Source organism: Urocitellus parryii, chromosome 13 (assembly GCF_045843805.1).
Source record: "Urocitellus parryii isolate mUroPar1 chromosome 13, mUroPar1.hap1, whole genome shotgun sequence".
Taxonomy (NCBI): Eukaryota; Metazoa; Chordata; class Mammalia; order Rodentia; family Sciuridae; genus Urocitellus; species Urocitellus parryii.
Window position 1 is genome coordinate 41305772 of NC_135543.1, and position 27677 is coordinate 41333448.

Sequence of the window (27677 nt, forward strand, 5' to 3'; positions counted from 1 at the left end):
ATAATGCCAGGCAAGTCCAGCATAAAAAAGATTTAAATATTTATGTATTTTAAGTCAAATCTTTTAGGCAAGTGGCATCCTACACCCCATGTTTACACACAACTTCCCATATACATATACATATACATATATAGATATGTGTGTATAAACATACACACATATGCTTACAGATAGACTATGTATGCTCTAAGAAATAAAGTGTTAAATATCACATACACATAGGCATTAGTATTCAAATGTATCTTTTCAAAAAATCAACTATTATATAGGGAAGGAACAAACAAATACATGTCTGCTAAATTTTTCATTGAGAAGGAAAAACACTATTTTCATTTTTAATGCTATAATTGTGTTAGATAATGGAAATGGAGTCAGTTCTTAAAAAGCTTCTATCCAATTTCTACAGGTGTTATGTCTTAAATTCCATCACAAAAAATATGTACATATAACCTTTAACATAGACACCAGTGCAGTTCCTAAAACAAGTTAAAGTGAAATACTGATATTAAAAAAATCATTTTATAATTATTGCCATGGGAATTGCCCCCTTTTTATTTTAACTTAGCAGGGGATGAAGAAAAAGTCTTGCTCTAAACATATTAAGCCATGGAAATGTTGTAATTAATCTTTTAGGAATTTTAGCATTAGACAGAAACACTGCTTCAATAGCTCAGCATAAAACCATCTGTAAAAATGTATCACTAAGTGGTTTTGAAAATGCAGAAGAAAAAGCTAATGATACTTACATTGTTAATCAAACTATAAACATGCATTAGAATTATACTCTTTCGTGGCCTTAACATAAATGATAATATTTAAAATTTTTCTTCAATACATTGCCTTATATTTGCTAAGATTGAAATATATTTTCTTATATACAAGAACATGGAACAAATTTTTAAGTGTAAGCTCTAAGAAATAAAGTGTTAAATATCAGACAAAATTAGGAAATGAATAGAAAGAAAATGAAATCATCAGAATGCAAATGATACTGCTGAACATTTAGAAGCAATATTGGATAATGACAATACACTTGTTTTATTTTGTTTTAATTGTGAGTTGTATGTCCTAGGAGATGCTTTTAAATTAAGTTGAATTTGGCAATATGCATTAAATAAAATGGCCTAAATCATCATCATATATTAGAAGTTAATGTAGTATTTTAGAAGTTCATCTGATGGTTATGTAGATACTATTATAGATTATCTGTACAGATTTATTTTAAATCTATTTCTATAGAAACACTACATTGTATAACTCCTAAATTTTTAGGAATAAATATAGAGTACCTACATAAACTTGTTCTATAAAAATGGAAGAAATATTAAATTAAAACATGGAAACTTGTAGATTTTCTTTCCCTTGTGATTTTTGAATATTTCCTTTATGGTTCCAAGTGAAGAGTATTATTGTAAAGGGAATATTAAAAGTAACAAGAATGTGTACACAGAGAGTAATCTGGAAATGCATCCTCCCAAGAAACTGTAAGTTACTTTTTTGTATTGTCTCTCACTTCAATAAAAAGAATATTAAAGATATATATCAAAATGTCCTTTCTTTATACTGTCTTAAAATCAATGTAGGTGCACAATCACTTAACGGCAGTTTAGGTGCATAATCATCAATATTTAACCTCTAAGTTCAGATACCTTCTTTCTTCCAATAAGATGTTAGATTATATTTTATCACATCAAAGTATAATCTTTGTAAAAGTGATTAGAATATAGCAGTTATTTTTAAAAATGTGTTCAAAAGAAAAAAATCAAAGTTCAATTTTTACAAATGAAAATTTGAAACATAGCTTTTTTATTTTAATGTATTTTCTAATTAGTTCATTTTAAATCTATTAAGTGTTAATTTTTGTTATAATGCAAAGTACTTTTTAAAAACATATATTTACATTTTTCTATTTGGTTTTTATATTTGAACACAATTAATATCATTGACTATTTTTTGAACTACTTATGAAATATTACATTGGATTTAACTTTAATGTCTTAACTTCAACATTCGAAGTGATTAAGTATTTCTGAAATTATGTGAGCCTAATAAATGTTCATGAGATTTCTTCCTAAACTCATAGGTGAATCTGCTGCATTTCTTTTACTTTTTTCTCTAGTAGTTATAACTTTAGGAATTTATCAAATTTATACTGATGGACCATACTTTATTATGAAAAACAGTTGAAGACATTTTTCAATATTCTAAGGAGAGCTGTTCTAAAATTGCATTTCTGTGTGAAAGCAGAATCAAAGTAATTCCACATCCATAATGAAAATACAGGAAACTGAAAATAAGATAAAGAGAAGCACATTCATAAAATAAAAGCAGCAAGTCCAACTTAAGTTGAGGCCAATAACCAAGGTAAACCAAAGGGCAAGTTGTTCGTTTAATTGAAAGAAATGTTTCATTAAACTAAAAAATACATGCAAAAGTTAGGTGACATAATGTCTTTTTGGTGTTAATGTTATTATTATTTTCATCATAAAAATTCTAAATTTCTGTTATTTACAAGAATATTTGTTAGCCATTTTCTATTACATTAATGTTAATTTAGCTAAAATTAGATAAGTTAATTTAAAAAATATACCCAACAGTATGCATGTAAAGTGAATGTAGGTGGAAATATGTTTCAATATCATGAAAGAGTACCAGAAATGAGGACCTCAGTAAAATTCCCTCTGCATTTGAACTGTCAGTCTTCTCTTTTGGCACCTGTCACATTAGCTATTAGTGAAATGTGGTCTCTCTAATATTTTGGACAAACAAAATGTAACCTGTGCTAATAATTTTTTCTACAACCCCAAAGGATTCCTTTAAATGCCAATCTCAGGTTGGGATTTCTAGTAGATAGCGTCTGAGAAGATTAGTATGTCTTCATCAGTTGAGCTGCTATAACAAATGCATTACAGACTGGGTGAGTTAAACAAAGACCATGTATTCCTCACATTTTTGAATGTTGGTAAGTCAGTAATCCAATAGGAACAGAAATGATGTGCAGTGAAGGCCCACTTCCTGGTTTCCAGACAATCATTTTCTCTCCATGTCTTCACATGGCAGAAGAAGTAAAGGGTGTTCAATAAGCGTGCTAATCCCATTCAAGGGCTCTACTCTCATGCCTCAATTACTCCCAAAAGTTCCCACCTCATAGTATAATCACATTGGATGTTAGGATTTCAAAATAAGACTTTTAGGGGTGTGGCAAAAACTTTCATTTCCTAAAACATGAAAGAAATGTGTTCTTTTCTTGAGCCCAACTTCTGTTCAATGAGTGAGGAAGAAAGAGGATTGGTTAGAGGAAGAACTAGGTATATCCAAATACCAGTAATACTTTCCCTAAACAAACGAAAAATAATTGAAAACTTATTGTTTCATTCAGCTGAGCCCAAAATGTTCTCTGGAATGCACTGGCCCTTTTTAGGATGTCCTGAGTTTGGGTAAAAGACATGGACTTTCCTTGGATATCCTGCGAAGAAATGTGTAACCTTAGTGAAAGGTTGTCTTCAGCAGAGTCTCTTCAGCAAGACCCAAAGAAGCCTCACAGCCTGAGGCCACTGGCCAACAGCTGTGTTCCAGAAAGGGGATCTGAGCAGCACATTGTGGTATCTACCAAAATCCCCCACACACTATAGTTTAAAAAATGATTATGAAACATAGTCACAATGTAGCAGAAAGTAACTTGAGTGTGGAATTTTATCTCTGATATTTATATAATCATTGCAACCATATGGTTGAAATTTTGGTAACAAATTTATTCCATTCATAATTATCATATAGAACACCCTGCCTAGAAATACCAAGATCAAAAAAACAAGGTCAATCACTCTTGTTAAGAAAGATTAGCTTGCAAATATTTAGGTGTAATAAAGCAGTCTAGACATAATCATAGAATCTTGTATGAGGTTCAGGAGAGGTAGAGGCATCTAGGTTCTATTTTACCCAGAAGATGTGATAGATGGGAAATCTGGTAATAATCCATAGTAGAAGCACCACTGGAGCTGATTCTTAATAAAACAAGAGAGATTGTTAGCACAGACAATGAAGACCAATTCAAAGCTTTCCCCATGATGCCTTTACATTTAACAAATATTATTCTTCATTCCAAGAAGAATAATGAAGAGCATAATGAGTTTGGATGATAGGTTCCAGACACCATAGTACAAGAAGTACAATGCAATGGAGGAGTGGGAATGCAATCATGAAGAACCCGCAGGCTGGGAATACAATCCTGAAGAACCCGCATTCCTTTGCTAAGAGTGGGAGCTTTGCTTAGGAGAGAGTGTAGAGTTGTTAAGAGATTTTCCATGTTAATAATTACAAAAAAATTTCCTGAAGTTATATAAAGAACTAAAGAGATAATAACTCAAAAGAACACTATTACAGATATTATTTAAAAATAAAGTGATAAAAGGATGATAGAGTAATTTAAAATAGAGCACTAGAATACTATTTCAGAAACACCAAAAAGAAATTTAAATAAAGAATACATCCGATGTAGGGATTAGCCTAGGAAGAATTGATAACTTTATATTTGTTAATTTTCCTATTCATGAACAATGTGTTTTTCCACTGATTTAAGTCCTGTTAAGATTCCAAACTCAGTTGGTAAATTTACCATTTACATCACTTTAAGACAATGCCAATAGTTATACCTCTGTCATCTTCTTTCTTTCCTGGGAATAATCTGATGGAAACATAGATTGTAGTTCAAGTGCTCAGTCCTTTCTTTTCCAAAGACATCATGGTGAACATCATTCAGCACTATTCCGTTTATTTCTTGAAATTACTTCCCAGGCTATATTTCTAAAAATGGAACTTTTTAGACTTCAAAGGACTCCTCAATTTTTTGTAAAACTGCTATCTATAAAATTTGTCTTGATTTTCACTGCAACCATGTATGTGATAGTAGCATTACCTCAGTAACTTTGAAGAATTTGATTTTTATTGCCTCGAACCACTTTGTTTTGTAACTGATTGCAATCTTGTATCTAGCTTGTTGAGATTTGAAATCAATAAGTCCTAACTAAAATCCAACATCACTCTTTTATCTAATTTATTTTAGGAGGTACTATTTTCCTTTGGGAAAGCTGCAGAAAGCCATAGCTTTCCCCAGGATGCTTATACATTTAACAAATATCATTTTATTTCTCCTTTAAATTTGTGCCCATTATATTCATCAGAACTCCAGACTTCAACGAACAAAACATTTTTATGTCCTCAGTCTCTGAAGCCACACTGAAGGATGATGGTGACTTCATTTCCCTTACCACATCCTAGCCTATGATCTGGCTTCTGCTACTGACCTCATTATGTTTTGTTCAAAGGGATTTAATGTGAAAGAAAAAAAAAATTGACCAGTCTTTTCTGTTGATGCTGTTTGTGATTTAATGTTGATCTTTGAGGCTAGTGTTATTTTATGGAAAATTGTTGTTTTTCCCAGAAATAGTCTTGATAGATATTTGATAGAAATTTGTAAATACAATGTCCCAGACAGAAATTTGCCTCCTTAATAGGGTCGTTTATTCTTGGAGCATCCACTTTGTTCCCTAGGAGTTGCTGACTTTCCCAGTTGTGTCTCTTTACCCTCAAGGTTATTGTCTTAGAAATATTCCCTTACATGAGAGATCAGATCTTTTTCCTACTGCATGCTCCTGTGTTCCTTTTTACCAGGAAATGTTTCCCCCAATAGGTGGAAATATAGTTTTTCCCAGTGGAAAATCTCTCATCTTTCACTTTTTCACTTAAGCCAGATCTGCCAAAGTCTTTCACACCAATCCTAATACTCCCTAAGCTCAGACTCTATATAATTTGTTGTCTGGAAGACCCTCTGCCTTGCTTATGCTTAGGAGAACCTCTCTCATAACTTCCTTCATAGATAACAGTGGAATCTATTAAATACTTCAGTTCCCTGCAAAGGAATCCTCTTTGACTCTTCACTTTCATTCCTTAAAAACCAGAGATAGATCATATTTGGTTTAACAGTCACTTAGAAGTTCTGGATGGGAGCCTCAATACCTATTTGTGGGGTTATTTGGCAGCTGCTATATTTCTTTTAAATCCAGAGTCCTTGGAGAAACTTTGAGAAAATGCATGATATTAAAAATTCTGTTACTTTTTTTTTTTTTTTGCATTTTTCTTTCCTCTTTTCTCTTAAGCCAATTGCCGGTATTTTTATCTAAAACACTTTTTGTCTTATCAGGGCTTAATGAATTGCATTTTATAGTTCTTCCTGACATTGCTATTAACTTTCATGTGGAATTTACAAGTGGATGTAATCACCTTTTATCACCGTTAGAAGTTATCGTTAATTCTTTCAGCCTACTTAGTACAATGCACTAAGAAAATAATTCACCACTCTTTACATTAGCTTATTCTAGAATTTAGCTCTATAACTTTCTGAAAGAAAAGTAGTGAACTTGTGTATGTGGTTGGCCTATATCCCTCAAAGCAAATAAACTAATTCTAACCTTAAATGCACATAGAAATCTACAATTAACATGTTTTATACAATTCTTGATCATATAATTTCCTTATGTCTGTACATTTAACCACATACAGCTGGTATACAATAGGAAAAAAAATGTAATAGGAAACAATGGATATGCAGACAGTAAACTGGCTATTTCTTTACAAGTAAATACCAATCAGTTTTGAGTCTCATTTTTTTTAATAAAGGAATGCCAGTTTTTGCCAAGCTCAAAGTGGAATCAGTCACTGCCAGTTTTCCCTTCATTTTTTTTTTTTTTGCAAAGGATTTCAAAATCTTCATTATTACTATCCTTTTCTTTCTAAGAAAGACCTGTGCTTGTATATGCTGGTGTGATTTGAAAGTCAGAGGAGACCTAAAAGGGGGCATCTTGTGACATGAAAATGTAGTGCTCAAATCACTCTTTAGGAAAAGACTTTCTGCCCAGTTGCATTGAGGGTGGTCAGTTGACAGCCCACAACTAGTTAGCTTAGCTTTTAAGTCCAGGTAACCCTATTTTTAGGCAGTGGCATCTGAGGACTTTCCCTTCTCTGCATGCCCACCAGCTAATAATTAAATAAGGCAGCTCTATAAGAGTCTCATAATTTCTATCAGACATGTGTCCCTGGATCTGTCCAGTGAGCTGACAGACTTTGTCAAATCAGCATCAATATCCAAAGGTTTCCCCTACCCAATCTTGATTTCTTTATTTCCTTTCACTAATTTTATTCCCCAATTTATGTTTCTGCCCCTAACTAGATCTCAGTACCTGTTATCCAGAGAACTCACACCTGGATGCCTGTCTAGATAGGGAGGAGGTCTGCTTTTTCTCCTCAGATATTGGTCATAGGTAGTGTCTTCTATGGATGTGATTGATCTGGTCTGTTTTGGGTCCCTTGGTCTCCTTCCCTGTTTCATTTTTGCTACAGATGCCTTGATACTTCTTTTATTGGTTTGTGGTCTTCGTTTGGGTGTAGTTGCCAACTTTTGATCTGATCTGGAGTCCTCTTCAAGTTTCTGATCTTCTTGTTTGTTCTTTCTCACCTGTTGTGTCAAATAGGAGAGATGTTTGTACGTGGACAGCACAGGGAAGGGATGGTCAACTTGAGAAAATTTTCTACACGGGGTTGGTACAATATCTCCTATAAAGAGTACTGCTAAAGAATACCGCTACACTTTGCTCATAATGTTGTTAATCAGGAGTGGTTTGTTGTGGAAAGAAAAAAAAAAACAGTTGCTTTCTTTGACTTAAATAGGAAAAGGAAGATTTTCTCAGAATTACGTAACTCTGATATTTTATTACCTAGTATTTGGGCCTTGAGAGAGGCTTGATTCCTCTTCTTCCTGATTGTACTTCCTCTGTTTCTCTTTGAACCCTCCTTTGAATGTGAAATTTCACTCCACATTTTCAAAAAAAGAAAAGGGAACAGAGAAGAAGGAGAAGGAAGGGGCCCTATGGTTTTCAAAACATTGAGGTGATATCTGTATTAAAAATGTAAGGTAAATGTGACTGCATTTGAAATGTATCGGCCTTTAACCTCATTTAGGCCAGTGGATATTGAAAACTGTCACTTCTGCTGAAATGTGGGGGAAAGATAATGAGTACAACTCTGAGAGCAGGGCTAAGAAAACCTGCTATAACTCTTTCATGACATCATTCCATATTTCTACCTCTGGGAAAACAGAGTGTCTTTGCTAAATTGGTATAGTTGGGAGAGTTTTCCATATAAGTAAATACATTTTTAAGCATTATTAATAAGATATGCAATATTATCCAAAAGAACTCTGTTGCTACCTTGGTTCACAAATATGTCTCTGTTTTCCTACTTTCCTGTTCCTTTGGATTATTTAGTATCTTTATTCAGATATTACACTGTCTTGATTAATATTGCATTATGATACCATTTTGTTTTTTACTAGAGAAAGTTCTTTCATATTTTTGTCTTTCCTTTATTGCCTTGACTATTTTTGACCTGTTATTCTGTTATACACATACACGTACACACAAAGAGAGAGAGAGAGAAATTAATTGTGCAACTTATAAAACAAAATTTAAAACACTATAAAAACTTGCATAATCCCAAAATGGCAAAGTAAATATTATATGATATCATTCATTAATATGACTCATCATATCAACATTCTGAAGTGAAAGTAGCATTTTTAGAAGTTTAATATTTTATTCTTTGAAAGGTTCAAGGTTGGAGTAAGATTGTCTTCAAAAGTTTAGTAAGGTTCAGTGGCAGAGGGCATGTGTGAGGCACTGGGTTCAATTCTAAGTACTGCATGTAAATAAATGCTTAAAATAAAGGTTCATCAACATCTAAACAAAATTTCAAAAAGAAGTTTAGAAAAATTACCCCAAACACTACCTCAACCTGATTTTTTTATCTCATCACCCCTACAATTCATCTCCCCACTGCTACCATCTACCATCAACTTTCTGTTTTAATTTCTCCCTATGGGTGCTTTAGAGGTTTGAAGAAATTTTATACTTACCAATTTAGCACATTGTTGAGAACTAAATAGAATCAGAACTAATGTAACTCTCGTTTTTAAAACTTAGTTTTTTTCTTATTTTTTTCTCTCGAAATATCACCACTGTTTTTTATTTATTTATTTTTCTAATTTCTAGGCTGTTTGAAGAATCAGCTATTGATTTTGATTTTCTTCATGACTGTTTTCTATTTAATTTATTCCTGCTCTGCACTGTATTACTTTCTTGTTCCTCTTGATTTATTGTTTTGCAAGGTTTAGAAGCACAAAGCCGAGATCATTGATTTTTCATCCTTTCTTTCATAGTATTGGATTTTCTCTTTGGTATATGAGATATTTAAAGGTAGGTTTTTAAAATTTCTAATATTTGAAATCTCTCAAATTATGTTTTCATTAATCTCTAACTATATTGTCAGCAAAATGTTATTTATGTAATCACAATTATTTAAAAATATTTGACTTACACTATCTTGTGCTTCTTGTTCACTTATTATAAATGCTTCACATCTGCTTAAAAATGCATTCTGTAATTTTGGGGGGTATGGAATTTGTATATGTCTTCATGATTTTTTAAATTGTTGTTCATAATTTTTTGATTGTATGTGTCTTCAATAATTTATTGTCTAATGCCAAACTTTTATAGAAAACTATAGTGTTTGTAATTTTGTAAATTTTCACTAATAGTTTTAGTAATTCCTATTAAATAGAACCTCTTTAAGTAGATATTAAAAATTTTAAATTGTTTTTATAATCTTTGTTATCAACATATTTTTCATTATCTCTATATGTGATCTATTTATTTATTAAGTAGTATTAATTATTACTATTATTTTTATTAAGTATTTATCTGTTATTTATTTATTAAGTAGTATTAATTACTACTTCTGGTATAAATACATCTCTGTAATTTTTGTTAGTTTTTTTATTTAATTTCACTATCTAAACTTCATTCTTCATTTTGTCTGAGTATTTCTGACTTAGGTATGCCCTTTGTAAAATGAAGTTAGTTAGATTTTTCAAAAAATCTAATGTAGCAAATTGATAAGACTGAGAAAAGACAGTACATCTGCCTTTAAACTTGTACTTTTTGTGTTGTTATTGGAATTTTTGTTGGAATTTGTTAGGCTGTCTAATGTGATTGCACTTATTCTTACAGTCTTATGTGACAATTATTATCTAATTATTTTTCCTTCTCCTCTTTCTTCTTCATCTTTCATTTAGAGTGTTTTCTTAAATATTTTGTTTATGTCATGGTAGCAAGATAAATTAGAAAGACTTGAAAATGAGCAGAAATGATAACTAGCACAATTTCCCAGATTACTAGTTCCTTCATAATCTTTAAACTTTTACAACTATGTAAATTGGTGAACACTCTTAGAAATTAAAAAAAAAAAACATTTCATAGAAATGCAAATGGATTTTAGTGTGCAACCAATCATTGCCCTGTAAATACCAACCAATTTTGCATCATTTTGTGACTACTTTTCTGAACTTCTGATTTCTCATATATTTGTCTCATATATTTTGTCTATGTATGTGTATTGAATTTTTGTTGAACTTGTTTTTAATCTTATTGATGACCACCTTTATTAATGCTTTAAATGAAATTTTTAAAACATTCATTTTATAACTTTATGGGCATCATGAATTAACTTTCTTAAAAAGTATGTTTTAACAAAGTGAATGGCATTAAATAGAGAATTTGTAAAGAAGATAAAGCACCAGGGAAAATTTAAAAGAATAGACAATTATAGCATAATTTTCTTGTTGAAGTTACTGTGGACAGTTCAAACTGTTAAGAAGAAAAATATTCAGAGAGAATGGTTAGAACCTAAGCAATCTTTATCAACCCTATTATATTCAGAGTTATGGAAAATTGTGCTGTGAATGGATAATTATGGTTGTAATGCATTCCAATATTGTCATATATGTAAGAAATAAAAATTAAAAAATAAATAAAAAAGATTTGGGTATTCAAAATAAAATTATAGATATAGAATTCATAATTGGATTTATATTTGTAAAAGTATTGTAATTTGAAGATTAAGAATTAACACTTTTCTTTGTCTGGATCATCTTTCAATAAAACATGTGTTATAGAATGTACTGGTATTCAATTAACAAAAAAACATTGAACAATAGTAACATTCAAATTAGCAATTGATGACTGGAGTTCAAAGTTTCTAAAGTTCTGTATTTTCAGGTAAAGAAACTATTACCTCATTTTGAGCTTTATTAATAAAATATGCATTATAAAAAATGCCCTGGGAATTTTTAAGAACAGTATTAAGTGTGTAATTTTAAAACCAGGAGGGACAAAAGTATTGGAAAATAATCCATAATAAACCCAAAGAAAGATATAGGAAGAATGGATAAATGTAACAAATTATGAGGCACAATATTACCTGGCAGAAATTAATCCAATATAGCCTGATAAAAACAAATGGACAGAGATCACTGATATGGTTTTGAAAGGACTTCAGAAATTTTGCCAAAGCAGAGCACAGCACTTTCACTCTGAATTCAGGGATGCTAGTTGAGAAATATGACACTCACTTACAAAGGCTTGTTTCCTTATGATAAGAAAGACAGCCAGAGGAGAATGATTGCCTTGCTTTACCTTACACATCCCCTCCTTCTTCTGGTCTATTAGGTTTTCTTTGCTGCAGCATATATGAGGTTTTGAAAAATTGTATGTTCTTATATTTTTACAGTAATCTAGTCTCTTATTTTTAAAATATTTTGTATATCCTAATTTGTTCAGAAAAAAAAAAAAAAGCTTTTCCCTGCTATTCCCAGGCTTTCTTGGCTTTAATCACATTATTCCCTATTTTAAAATTTCAAAATTGAATTCTAGTCTTTCAAAATGGTGAAAACTATTAAGTCATTGATAGAATTATTAGATAAATCTAGTTCTGATTTTTTTAAACCTGCATTATTTTAATTTTGAAAATTCTCCATTTAGATCTTCTCTTCTTATTGGAATGATTGAAGTTCCCAGAATCTTCATTTTCTTGTCTGTAAAATGAAACTAGTAATACTAAAAATATCAATATTGCTAGTGGAAAATGATTAGCATAATACCTGGCACACAGTAGGCTTAACAACTTGATTACATAAGATTATTACAATAATAATTATGCCCAGAATTATATTAGCTTATATTTGTTAAGGCTCTTCAATATTGTTAGCATTGCTTTGTAATTATTTTTTATATATGTATTCTTATTTGGTTAGACAAAATTAGCATAATGTCCTGCTGAAACACCTAGGACTTGAACTCATTCTTTGGGGCTTTGAATATTGATTTCACTACCTGATAGCTGCATAACATTAGAAAATTACTTAACCTCTCTGAGATTGTTTCCTCATATATAAAATGGTGCTGATAGAATTGATAGATTAATATAAAACACTTAGAGTAATAGCTGAAAGATAATGTGTTCCCAAAAGTATTTCTTAAAATGTATGTGTTACTTTCTCCATGAGAAAACTACGGCAGAGAGAAGCTAATTAAATCACTCATGGTTGTTATCACTAATACTATGTAGGGTATATGGGATTCATCTATCATTCTTTAAGGTTATCCATCTATGCTCATGCCAGAGTAAGGGGTCTAAGTTTTTAAGAAGTTATTTACAAACTGAATTTAACCATCATAATTGATAATTTTTGAAATACCAAACACAAGATTAACAAATTATGGGAATAATACTATAAAAATGCATTTCAGCCTGTGAACAAAATCATTCTGTCTCGTTTTACCAAATAGAAAAATACATCATGTGGATAAAGCAATTTGTTTTAAGTTATTTTTTAATATTTACAATCTAATCAAAAGAAGTGGCTTGAAACTTGTAAACATGGTTATCAATTCTGTGTAAATCTGTTATTACCTCTGAAGTCAGTTCCTCTGATCACTCAATGAAGGAGGAAGGTTGAGAATAAAGTTCTGTAATGGGGATGGGTAGAGGCTTTAGGAGATACAAAAATGGAAATTTGAGAATAAAATCTTTAATTAACATATATAGTCAATGGGAAGAAGATTATCTGAAACATTATATAACAAAAGAAATCGTTCCCTATGCGAAAAGCCAGATAGATATATATATATATATATAACAGAAAGAAAACAAATCCTTGTATGTAAGATAAATGGATTTAAATCAGTAAGTATGTGGTTTATAATTGCAAAGGAGGAGAGGAAAAAAGAAGAAGTTTAATTTTATTCTTTTGGCTTGTAACTGTATTTCTTTACTTTGTCTAATATCAAAACAGGTTTATAAACAAATTAAAGGCGAGTGCTTCGGAAAGCCTTTGGAATTTTCATAGAATGTTAGGATAAAATTGATTTAGCTTTGATTTGAATACAGCCTGTGTTAGAATAAGATGAATAACATTAATAATAGAATAATATTCTGATTCTTCAGATGGAGAGTCATTTAATACTTCTCTTTAGTTTCCTCAAAGCTCTTGATTTAACAGTGTAAACAAAGTTTAAGTACAGAACCTAAAGGACAACTTAATCTTACAATCATTTCTGTCCGAGCTAAAGGCTTCCATTTTAGCTTTATTCATTACAGCCCTAAAGCTTCTGCTTTCTAAATGTGTAGGTTAGAGAAAGTACCTTGGAGCTCACCTGCTCAAGATTAATAATATCACTCCAAGAAGATGAGCTATTACTCTTCCTGACCTGATCCAAATGGTACAAATGGGATTTTAAGGATGATGTCTGTTCAGAGATCCAACGAACTGATGAGGTGCAGGGTATAGCTACCCTGAGGAATCAGGAAAGACAGACTGCAGGGCTGTTCAGATGATACACCATTAGCTTTAGCTATTATCCAAAGAAAAGATTATGGCTATAAATAAATTCATCCAGGCCTTTAGTACAGTGGACAGGCAAACCAAAGGATGGACAAGCCAGGAATAAATATACCTGTTATTTAAAAAGAAAACCTATGCTAGATTCTTATTTCAACAGCAGAATTGCAGATAATAGGTGTAGTGTGTGTGTGTGTGTGTGTGTGTGTGTGTGTACAAATCACATATCACATTCTGGCCAAAGTGATTTAATTTAAAAACTTAGAAATATCAATTCTGTTTTAATAATATAATTACTCTGAAATCATCTGCTCTTATCCTGCTTTTTTAGACTATTATGATTCTGAAAATGAAGACTAGGTTTCTCACTTACCTAATGGAATGTCTGTTGTAGTTTGGGATTTGGCATGTCTCTCAAAGGCTCATGTGTCCTCAATTCAATCATGATCTGAAGTGGGGGTTTGGGGAAGTTAATGGATCGTGGGGCTCTGATCTCATCAATGAATTAATGAATGGATTCATAAGTGAACAGACTATTGGGAAGTAGTGAAAACTGTAGGATGTGGGCCCCAGTTGGAGGAAATAGACCACCATGAAAGTGCCCTGGAAGGGTTTAGCTTGTCCCAGTCCCTTCCTTGCTCTCTTTCTCTTTTCCTCTTCCTAGTCCCCAGGAGAAGAACAGCTCTGCTCTGCATGTGTTCCCTTTCATGGTGTTTTGCCTCAGTACAGGCCCAATGCTAAGGGACCAAGCAACCATGAACCAGATAGTTCTCTTCTCCTTTAGGTTGGTTTTTGTCACAGCAATGGAAATCTGACCTACATACACACCTTTGTAACTGACTCAAAGATACACTCAATAAAGTGAGATTGCATGAATCTATCGGAGAAGGACCATTACTAACATTATGTACACAAACATACACATAGTGATTAGATGTTTTTACTATCATGACACCCTACCTAGTGGCTTTTGTTGTAATTAAATTAAAGTTGTATTGATAATAAGTTGATTGTTGGAGGCCCTGTATGAACTATGGGTTTGTTTGAGCCATCACAAGCAGAGGCATTGCTTTTCTAAGAACTCCTGGTGTGGACCCCCTTGTTTCAGATTGCTCAGATTAAGCCTTAGCTGACTCCTTACCTTTGCTCACGGACCTAGGTTCAAAGGCTCCTGAGTTTGGCATAAACCTCTAGCCACAAACAACTTGTTTTTCCCATCTTTATCCTGTTTTCCTCAAGAAGCCTGCCACACTGAAACCTTTTGATCTATTTCCCCTTAAATAAAGGATTTGGGCTTTTGTCCTTGTTCAGTTCCAGTTCCTACCAGGACTGGAACACCCACCAGGTCCAAGCTTTGAAAACTATTTTCTGCCTCTTACTGTTTTGTTCCTTATTGATTATTTTTAAACTTCTTAATTTTTCTAGCCAGTTCACACCTGCAAGCAGGAATTAGTTTTCGGGGTGCTGGTAACCCTGACATATGATAATGGTACATATAATCCATGTTTTTCATGCAATTAATATGAATCAATTTATTTGATCACCATAATTTTTATCATTATATGTTCACTTTAAAGATGAAAAAATCAGACTACAAAAAGGATAAATAACCTGCTTATTCCTTGTCTCTTAAACAATTTAGCTTATCAATAAAGCTATGTCCTCCTTATTATTCTGATTTTCTTTGTCATTTCTCCAGGAATATCTTTCAAATCCATAAAATAATATATTTGCTCTCACTGCATCATACCCTTTACAGAAAATATTAAGTTACATTTTTCAAGTTATATTTTTATAAAACATTTAAGTATATACTAAGAAAAAAATCTTCTGATATTTTATAGATCTTAATTGTATTCATTACTTTTTAAGGCTATCTTCTCTCTGCCTCACTAAAATATAATAAGCTCATAATATTATAACTCTAGCACCTAGAACAACACCTAAAATTTAATATGTGATTGATACATAATCACATCAATTAATGACTGAAATAACTGAATATAAAATTACTAATATGGCAAATGTTAAAGAAGAACTGGTTATAGATATAACAAAGGAGAGCTGTGATTCCTTGACTTATTTCTGCTGTTAAGGTGAATGAAATGTCTAAATGATGATACTCTTAAAAAATAGAATGCAAAAAGGAAATTGGAGAAGGAAAGAGATATTGAGAAGAGGTTTTGATATATCAACTAGAGGTATTTATGAGGTGATTTATAGACTGACATCAATAAGCTTTTAGAAAGGTACATTGGGAACGCAAGAGGTGATTGGATCTTAATTTATAGAATTTGAAAAGGAAGATTCATACATTGCAAACATGCAGTGGTTCTGGAAAAAGTGGAAGTAAGCACAACAAAGAGGGTAGGAAATAAAAACCATGGGTAGAATTCTGCAAACTCCTTCCACTGCACAAGTAAGCAAAGAATTGAACAGAAGTTGGATACTGCATAAATGTTTATAAAACTGCATTTCACATTCCTTTGCTTTCATTATATTTTAAGTCTTAATGTTGAATTGTCCCCCAAACTTAGAAATGCCATAGCCATATATTTCTATTTCTATATATATAGAGAAATATATATACACACACACACACATATATATATATATATAGAGAAATATATATATATATGTATATATATATATATATATATATATATATATATTAATACAGTAAAAGAATGGTAGGTGGATTGTAAAGAAGAATAAATAAATATTTTTACTGGAAAATTAACTACTCTGAATTTTTCAGACTCTATGAATGTTTAAGTTTTTATTACATTAGTTGTTATAAATACTTTTAACATTCAGGGGATTTCAAAATTCAATGACTATGGCAATACTACTAGTGAAAATATGTGGAATTTTTAAATTTAAAACTACACAAATGAATAATAAAAACTACAACTAAGAGTATTTGTCATTTTCTAATAATGACCTCAATATTTTTAGAATGAAATGAAAGTCACAAGGTGAATCATCAATGTAGAATATTTTTTTTTCTCATCTATTTTTTAGCTCTGTAGAAAGTCAGAATTCAATGATTCAAGTTATAGGGCTATGTGACTACAATATCAAATACTATTGTCAAATTTTATCATCCATCACAAATTATATGGATTCATTTATTTTTATCTTTGCTACTGCCTTTATGAAAGTTTACAGTGTTTTAAATGTATCTTTCTTCTTTTGTATTTTGTTCTTAAAGTGGGTATAGATGCATTTTTCTAAACATGTTTAAACAAAATAATAGCACTTTGGAAAAACATACAATAGTAAAAAATAAAGGATGTATATAGAGAAATAATATAGAAAAATTTGTTTATTCAGGCAAATGTTACCCAAACTTTATAGATTTGAATCATATGTAACTAAACCAGATTTGGTTGGGTATTCGTTTAATCTACCTGATAAGCTATGATGTCTTTTTTTACATATTTCTCACATAATTTAAAAATTGAAGCTGAATATTGAAGTATTAGGGCATCATGAAACTACAGTGAAAAAGTTTTCTGTAAGAATGTAATATCTTGAAAGCATCATATATTATTTAAATTTAATTTTAGATTTAATATCATTAGATTGCTTTCTGGAGTACATTCTTCATGATATAAAGAGAATCAAGTTTTATATTCATTTTAGAAATATGTCGGTCAACAATTTTAATTTTAGAGATGAAGAAACTGGGGCAGGTAGAAAATTAGAAAAAAAAATAGAACATTGGTATATAATATGGTGAGAAAGCCCAGGTGACTGGGTAAAATTTATCCTTTATCCAGCCTGCTAATTTCTATTAGGAAAACTCTTCTTTACTTCACTTTTGAAGAATTAATAAATCTTATATCACAATTTCAGCATCATTGTACATTATCAAACTTGTTCCTTCCTGTGTTGCTGTGAAGAGATTCATACCACATTCAGTGAGAATGCAGAAGCAGAAAAAAATAGAAGGCCAGATAATCACACAGGTAGAGAATTTGAACTAAGGACCTTTAATACTTTTCCCTTTTTATTATGATCTTTGTATCATACTTTGTTGGTTATTTTCTTTTTTGTGTGTTTATTGGAGTTGACTGGTGAAGGAGAATTATATAGGGCTTTCTATTATGGTGGAGAGGTAAAATATTAAGGTATATTTCATTGACACATTTCTTGGTTGTTTTCTGGCCGGTTTATTACCAGTCCTATTAAAAATTAAGGTGATAGAGTAAGTGTGATTTTTACTTTTTGTTTATATTGGTAGATTGTATCTGTTATTTAACTTTCTGATGGTAGACATAAGGAATTTTTATGGTTCTTTTTAGTTATGCATGGCAGTAGAATCTACTTCAATATAATTATTCATGCATGAAATATATCTTATTCTAATTAGGACCTCATTCGTGTGGATGTACATGATGGTAGGGATTCACAGTGGTGTATTCATATATGTACACAAGAAATTTATGTCAGATTCATTCCACTGTCTTTGCTTTTCCTATCCTCCCTAATTTCCCTTCATTCCCCTTTGTCTAATCCACAGAATTTCTAGAGAATTCAGTTGATGTTATTAATGGAGAGACATGATTTGTTAATTTGTTTATTCACAAAAGGACTTAAAAATCATCATACTATAGTAATGCAGCCATGTCAATGTTTATAGCAGCTCAATTCACAATAGCTAAACTATGGAACCAATTCAGATGTCCCTCATTAGATGAATGGATAAAGAAAATGTGGTATATATACTCAATGGAATATTACTCAGCTTTAAAAAAGAGCAAAATTATGGCTTTTGCCAGTAAATGGAATTAAAGAATATCATGCTAAGCAAAATAACTCAATCCCAAAAAACCAAAGGCCAAATGTCTTCTCTAACATATGGATGCCAATTCACAATAAGGTGTGGGCACTAGAGAAGAATAGCATTACCTTAGATTAAGTAGAGGGAAGTGAAGGGAGGGGAGGGGAGGGGATGTGGGGACAAGAAAGGTAGTAAAATGAAACTGACATAATTACTTTATGTATTTTGTGACTGCATAACCAATGTGATTCTACAACATGTACACTCAGAAAAATGAGAAATTGTATCCCATCTATGTATGAAATATCAAAGTGCATAAATGCATTCTACTGTCATGTATAACTAATTAAAACAAAAAAAAATTAATTTTAAAAAGAAAAAAAAGCATAACATAACACAATTGACACATCAAGTCTGTGGCAGGGTAAAATAAGGAGACAAAGACAGTTTACCTACACTTATAGTGCCTATTGCAGAAAGAAGAGACCAAATAACCACATAATTAAACATAAAATTGCAACCACAGTAATTTCTATAAAGGAGATGAACTGATTTTAACGAATAACAGGGTACTAGCGTCTGAATGTTTGTGTGGCCCAGAATATATACATTGAAACACTAATCCCCATAGTAATGATGTTTGGGGAGAGGATCTTGGGAAGGTGATGAGGTTATGGGAAGAGACCCCACACATATAGGATTCATGTCCCAAAAAAAGAGACTCCAGAGATATTCCTTGCTGCTTCCACTATATGAGGACACAGAAAAAAAAAAAATGGAAAACTATGAACCAGAAAATAGGTCCTCACCATACACCAGACACTGAATCTACCAGCATCTTGATCACAGACTTATCAAAATTTGGCTTTTTATAAGTTATCCAGTCAACAGCAGTTTGATATAGCAACACAAGCAGAGGAGATAGAGCTAGAGCTAGAGATAGAGAGAGAGAGAACATGTTATCCTGAGGAAATGATATAGGAGACCACACAATGATTAAAAGAATTTAAGCAATATTTACTGAGTTAAAATTAAAGAGAATAGGAGAAAAGGAGCATTCTACATGATAACAACTTATGAAAAGTCAGTGTCTGGTATGGGACAGGAAAAATGCTGAATTAAGAAATAAAAAAAAATCCATGTGATGATTGGCATGGAGGATAAAGAGAACTGCACTGTAAGAGTATGTTCAATAGGCAGGCAGTATAAAGGAACCCACTGCAAGACATAGGTTATGGTTATGGTTTCGATTTTTGAAAATATGTAAAAAGTTGAAAATTTACTTTCTTTCTCTTCTTTGTTTCTTTCTTAAAACTTATTCTATTGTGAAGAAAATTGATTTTACAAGGGTCAGTATGTAAGGAGGTAATGTAGCTAGACATATATTGACTTAGTCAATTATAATATCCTGGGTTACATTGACATTAAGTCAGAGACTGAAATTTGCAAGATGTTACCCATTTTGCAACCTTTACAGTTTCATATTTATTTTCTGACAGAAGACACAATGAGTTTTTCTGCATCCATCAGGCAGGCGTTCATTACTCTTGGAAATATTTAGTGTGAATTTCTGTAGCCCCAGTACTCATGGAACAACAGATATTACCCTTCCTGTGCAGGCAGTTGCAACCCTGAAGTTAGAAGACTCCAAGTTTGAATAGAGCATCAAGTACTTCCATTCATACTCATCTCCAGGTAAAGAGAAATTTCCTATGAAGCAAATCTCTCCCAGGGGAGTAGAGAAAGGTACCCTGCAATTATTTCCTTGGAATGTAAATAAATGCTTCCAAGGAAAAAAAAGAGAAAGGACTTAATGCCTTAAAATATTCTCAAGTGTCTGTATCCACAGAGAGACACTAACTCTAACTTTTAAAGTTTCTGTTATGCAATAGTTCTTTCAGTATCCTTTGCTCAGAAGATTTGCTAGAATTATGAAGAATTATCTCCCAACAGATTCTCTCTCGACATTGACTCCCAAAGAAATTTATATAAGTAGAAGGCAACTTTAGTTAACTCAAATAGTGTACACCTCTAAAAGGAGCAGACAAGCACAGATGGTTTACGTTATGTAAAAATGCAGTACAGACTGTGAGCATAGACTCAGATGACATTAATTGCCTGGAAAAAAAAAACAGAAGGATTTGTTCTCATGAACTACTTCAAAACAAAGTCCTTAATACTCAGGGGGTTAAGACAGCCTATGATTTTGCTTATAATCTTCCAAGTCATAAATTCAGAAAGGCTCAGACTCAATCAGTAATGACTAATCTGCCTGAAAAAGCTGAAGTTACTAACAAAAAAGCCTCTACTTCCAAGATAACCCCATCTTTTGTATTTCCAACTCCTCAAAGCTCTTTGACTTCTCTTTTAATATGGCTTCTCATTCTCCTGAGCATCTTTATGTGGTTTAGTATTTCCCTGTTTGGTCATTTCAATGTAGCCTTCTAAGATGGAGTCAGTTTCCCTCAGAACAAACATTCCATTGTGAACACATTAATGGGCATACCAGACAGAATAGGGGGCCATCTTTAATCAACTCTATTATTTATTAAAAATAATAATTCTATGGAGAAGAATGTATTGGTTTTCTGTTGCCCCTATGAAAGTACGATCAGAAATTTGACAGTAGAGCACATATGCATTTATCATTCCATTTTTATGTAAGTCAAACTTCCAGGGAGGCTTTGGTGTAGATAGATTGTTGTTGACTTGAAGTCTTATTCGTAGGCTTTATGGGAGAATATAATTTCAAGGTTTTTTTCAGCTTTTTGCACAAATGCAGTTTTGTTCAAATGGAGACTTAGAATGGAATTTTTCCTTCTGTTAAATCTTTCAGACTTGCTTTACTACTCTTAGCTATGAGACAGCTCTAATTTCTGTGTTTCTGTAATTACAATGAGCCATCCAGACAATTCAGGAAAATCTTCCTATTTTAAGTATAGTACCTCTAGTGGGTTGAACTGTATCTCTCCAAATTTCATGTCCACCCAAAATTCCCAGGTATAGCCATATTTAAAATAGGTCTCCATATGGACTGTATGTTTGTTCTCTCCCCAAATTCATTTGTTGAAGCCCTAATACACAGTGTATTAGTATTTGAGAAGAGGCCTTTGGGGGCATATTAGGCTTACATATGGTCATCAGGATGGATTCCTCATGATGGGATTAGCATCTTTTTAGGAGGAGAGAACATCAGAGCTCTCTCTATCTTTCTTTGTGAGAATACAGCCAGAAGGCAGCAGTCTTCAAGGTAGCAAGAAGGACCCTAGCCAGCTAGTGTATCTACTGTCACCTTGCTCTGGGACTTTTCAGCCTCCGGAGCTGTAAGAAATAAATATCTCCTGTTTCAGCCATCAGTCATTTTGTTATGGCAGCATGAACACTCTTAACTAGCAAAGTTAAGATGAAGTCATACTAGATTAGAGGGACCCCAAATCCAGTGGAGCAGGTGTAATAACAAGAAGAGTAGAGAGAGCACAGACACAGAGAGACACAGACAGAAGGACGCTGTGAGATGACTAAGGGGGAGTTTGAAGAGAGGCAGCTGCAAAGTAAAGAACACCGAGGATGGCCAGCAGCCACTGGAACCTTAGCAATGGGAAGGAACCTTCAGTGGGACCCCATGGTCCCTAGAACTTTAAGTGGGACCATGGTCCTGCCAAAATCTTGACTTCAGATTGCTAGCATCCAAAAGTAGAAAAAAAAAACATTCTATCATTTGAAGCCATGAAATTTGTGTTAAATTGTTACAGCAACCTAGTAAACTGAAGGTAGTAACTTCAATTCCATCGACAGTGTCTGTTTACCAGGTAATCCACCAAGAGCATGATACCAGGGCCTGCAGAACGGAAGACCAATATTCTGCCTACTCCACTCTGTCCCTTGATCCATTATCTACATTCTTTTAAATAACATGTAGAGTTACCCTTCCTCAATATCTTAAAGGGTCACCTTAAAGCATTCACTCAAAGTCCAAAATCTCATCCTAATCCCCACAAGTACTAACCTCTAAAGTCTTATCTCTCATTAGTTCAAAGCTCCAAAGCTGGTCATCTAGGTAATACAAGTCAGGTAGAGATGAGGCTCCAGTCACAATTCCTCACCATCGATAGGCCTATGAAACTTGTCTGCTTACAAAACTCCCGATGTACTATGGTAGAGCACATACAACAATTATGGACATTGTGGCTCCAGAAGGAAGAAATCTAAGTAGTTGGAGGGAGGAGTCACTGGTCCAAAGTTATCCTGAGATCTAGCCAGGCAAACTCCTTATAGTGTCCAGGTCAGAGTCCCATCCTTCCTGCCTCCCCTTCCACCCATAGGGCTTCAAGTTCATTCCCTGGAGCTCTCAATTCTGCCTTCTGAGTCATGCATCCCTTTTTATGACAGCTAGCACAGGTTTGCACCTGAGTGGTTTTTATCTGACTGCTGCTTGTCAGTAGAAATTTTCTGATTCAGACTTAATCCTTTCATATTCTTCTGCCATTCTGTTTAAACTGGTAATGATTCTGCTGACAAAAATTTCTCAAGAAAATTGTGGATTTTGCCCAAATTCAACAGGGAAGCCTTCCTTTAGAGAAAGACTCCTGAGCACATTTTTCTGAGTTAATGTTTTCTCCGCTTATAGCTTTTACTGAGGTGAGTGGGGAGCACTGTCCTTTAACTGCCTGGAGTCTCTGAAGTGATTTGGGGATCTGTGAGTCACTGTTAATGCCTTTGAAGAGCCTTCTGTGTGCCAGGGTACCTGACATAGGGATCTTTCTTCTGTTAAGAACACATCATGTACCGTGCATCCATTTTCTTCTCTACATCACATTTTCTGAAGCAATCTCTAAATTTTGCAGTCATTGGCCATCTGAATAGACCTAATTTCTCAAATCATCAGGTTCTGGTTCCTTTTTGTTGAACATTTTTTTTCCCTCCATTTGTCTTTACCATTTTACTGTGAACAGTATCTTCAAACTTGAAAATCTTTTGAACTGCATACCTACATTCATTGCTTATAAGTTCTGTTTTCCACCTAACTACAAGACACAATTTTGCTAAGCATTCTGCAACTATATAACAAGGTTCCCATTTTCTGTAGTTTTCAAGAACAAAGTTCCCACTTGCATCAGACCCTCACTAGCAAAATCCTTTGCACTCATATCTTTTCTTGCAGCCTACCAAAGGCAATCTAGGCTTTTACTATTACGCTTCTCAAAATTCTCCCACCCCTTTTCCACAACCCACTGCAAAACCAATTCCATGATTCTTAGGCATTGTTACAGTAGTACCTTGACTTCTTCCTGTAGATGAGTTTCTTCCAGGTAGCATGATTTCCGGCCGAATAAGAATTTCTTGAGAATTCCTCATAAAAATATTAACAAAGAATTTGTGGCATCTTTAATTTACTACTTGGCTTTTAAAGGAAAATAATTTTGTGAATAAGAGTGATTACAGTGTCTAAGAAAATAATCTAATTCCAAATAATATTTCAAAAATCATTTAATAGTGTCATTTGATTTAAATTAAGGTTGACATTTTAAAATACTCATTATTAATGTAGGCTGAATGGTACCTGCACTTGTAACTTACTGATAAATCATTTGCCACAAATTGCAGCTTCTACCATTTAAAATGCATATTCTAAAAGAAAAGTTATGACTTAAACTTGTGTGTAACTAATTCAGGGTAGATCATTCTCAATTATTTGAAATTTTTAGTGAATGTCACTCCACTCCGTTCACATAAAAACTTACTGTAAAATAACTTTGAAATTCTGTTTTGTTTTAAATTTAAGCTTTATATTTTATATAAGATAATTAGAAAAAAGAAATAACAATTGCTTAAGGAGCTTATAGATCTTCCTATAGAGAAAAAATAAATGATATTCAAAGGAAAATATGAAAAGGAATGATACTACTTAACCTCTTCTGCTTTCAGTATGAAGGAACTGAAAGATCAGAATTTTTGTTCAAATGACAGTTCAGTGGCATTTCATTTCCCAGAAAAAAAAATGATTTCAGAAAATGAGGCCTGGAAATCAAGCTTTTATGAAAGTTCAATGGTAGCCTAATTCAAAACTCAAAAGATAAAATCCCTGAAATTCTCTAGCAGTGTTTCTTGAGAAAGTTACCTTTACTCTTGGAGATTTAACAACCTTGAAACAGGATTTCCCAAAGTGGTGTCAGCTAAAACCCAGGTATACCCTATATGTGTAAAGGTGTGGTTTAGGGGTTACAAACAGAATCTGATGATTTAATACATTTGAGAAATGTTAGATTAAAATAGTGTTAGAAGATTTAAATGTTTGCTTCTTCTTATTATTGGAATCAAGAGTCAGATATCAAAGAATGACTTTTGATAATTATCATTAATAATTTTGTCTTTTTCTCTTTTCCACATATTTTATTGGTGCATTATAGTTGTACATAATGATGATATTTGGTGTTGCATATTCATGCATGCGCACATTACAAAAATATAATTTGGCCTACATTCACTTGCCAACACTTCTTTTCTCCATCCTCTCCTTCCACCCTGTCTTGTAATTCTTAATGCTTAAAATGGAAATAAGAAAACTACAAGAACAATAGTTTGTTAGATGTTTCATTAGAATGTCCAAACAAAGTAGACAAATGTTAGCAAATGGAAATGAAAAAAATAAAATATTGTGTTAACATTTCTCAATTCGTCTATGTTCCACATAAATGTATATATTCAATTACATGATACATTATCCACATACCACATGTAATTAATAAAATAAAAGTAATTCTATTATAACAGATATATATATATATAAATATAAAATCATACTACAATGCATTAGTTCTGTAATAGTATTAATGTAATATTAATATATATATCAATGTTTATACATATATGGCTTATTTATTTAATAAATATGTTATATAAAATCTGGTAGATTAAACTGAAATATATTTATTTGTAAAATTGTTTGTCTTTTTATATATGTCCCTGTGTTAAAAATAAGCATGTACTTTACCATAAAGCTCTACTCCAGCCCCAGTAAATCTTAATTATACCTTTTAATACTTGTTAAATTGGTCTGCATAAGAATATAATGTTTATTACCACTGGTATATTGTGAAACCCAAATAGCTATCTAAACTATGGAAGTTTCTTCTTGCTGTGTCTTATCACTATGATCCTATGCATGACCTTTAAGCATGTAAAACTGTTAATGAATATATAAAGTATAATATGTGTTTTTATTTTGTTTATATTAAAATTATTTTTATTTGTATGACAAATACTAATAGAGTACAGCAAACCAAGATTATGCTATTTATTCAGATTAAACCAATGGAAAAACATATAATTTCTCATCTCTTAGAAAATAATTTTAATAAGGAATGAAGAAAATAAATAACTGCATATAATCAATTATTTAATAAAAATTTTGGCAAACACTAACAAAGCACTATGTTGGCATATAAGAGGAATAAATTTTTAAAAATTGTTCAAAGGCTTTGAGGAATAATTGTAGGTAAACTGTGTATATTTTAGTCTGAATTAATTTAAAAAACAAAGAATATCTCAAAATGAGAGAATGGTTTCTGGGAATAACTCAGAAGAAAGGAAAAAGACTGGGGTAATTTGATCCAAAAAAGAACATAAAGGACAAAGTGAGACAGTCCGAGTTTCATCAGGTTGACAATATCTAGGTGATTCAGGCTGATTGTGTCCAAGTTACAAAGTGAACTTACATGAAGAATTATCAGCAACTTTTGAAGATTCCTTAAACAAGATATGATAGAAGTCTGATCTAGAACTGAGTAGAGAAGAAATGAAGTAGAGTCAAGATGTATTCGAAGTCTATAAAACATGGTGACATTCCAAACATGGAGGCTGGAAGAGCAACAAGACTTGGGAGCAACTCAAGGAGTTCCGGCTGATGTGCTGGATAGATACTTTTATTATCCATCAAAGCAGCAGATGCTCAACTTTTTTTTTTCCCTTTGGGTATTGTTTGTACTTGAGTTAGTGGGGTTTTTTTTTTTTTGTTTGTTTGTTTTGCGTTGTTTTGGCTTGGTCAGATGATGATGAATCCAGGTTTTCATATTTGTGAGGAAATTACATAGATAGAACAAATAGGCAGTTAGTTAGAATGTCTTAAACTCCAATTATATTCTTAACAGTTTTCTTGGTTTATCCTCTTAGATTCTTGGGACAATTACTCCTAAATGGCATTTAAAGGTGTATAATGCTGACTTCATATGGGGGAAGAGTACTAAATGTGGAAAAGACCCAAGAAAGAAAGATGATGCAAATTCAATATTTAACAAGAAATGTGTGTGTGTGTGTGTGCACACACACGAACACAGTGTATATTATAAATAATGTCAAAAAATAAATTTTCTCATTCCATTTGGAATTTTTCCCACCAGATTTATAAAGCTCTTCATTAGCAACTTTTTTACTTCTTAACCAATATATCTTTCCTCAATGCTTAATTTCTTTTATAAATGTATTCTTACTATAGAATATTAATAAAACATGCAAGCTCCATAGTAACATTCTATCTGGAAATTCTGAGAGATGAAAGCATAGAAACAGCTAGATGCCTGAATTTGGATATAATGATGCCGAGTAACTCTGAAGAAGAGAGATCAGAGAAAACCAAAAGAATAAATCCTGAAAGAAAATGACTAACGTCATTAATGGGTTAATTTCCAGTATTCCTAATAACAAAGATCACATGATGTCTGTCTCAGTGGCACAAAACTGTAATCCCAGTGACTTGGGAGGCTGAGGCAAGAGGTTGGCAAGTTTGAGTCCCTGCTCTGTAACAGAGCCAGGCTCTAAGCAACTTAAAAAAACTTGTTGCAAAATAAATAAATAAATAAAAAGGGCTAAGGATATAGCTCACTGATAAAGCATCCCTGTGTTCATTCCCCAATAAGAATGAAAGATCTGCATTTATCCTGGAGAGTTAAAGAATCAGATAGAAATTACTGCCAGCTAATAGCTTTATGAAAATTAAGAAGGGAAACTTTACAGCCCTTGGTAAAAAGAAAATAAATAATAAATAAATAAATAATAAGTTGGTCTAAGATCTACAAAGTTAGATAACTGAACAAAACCTCAAAATAT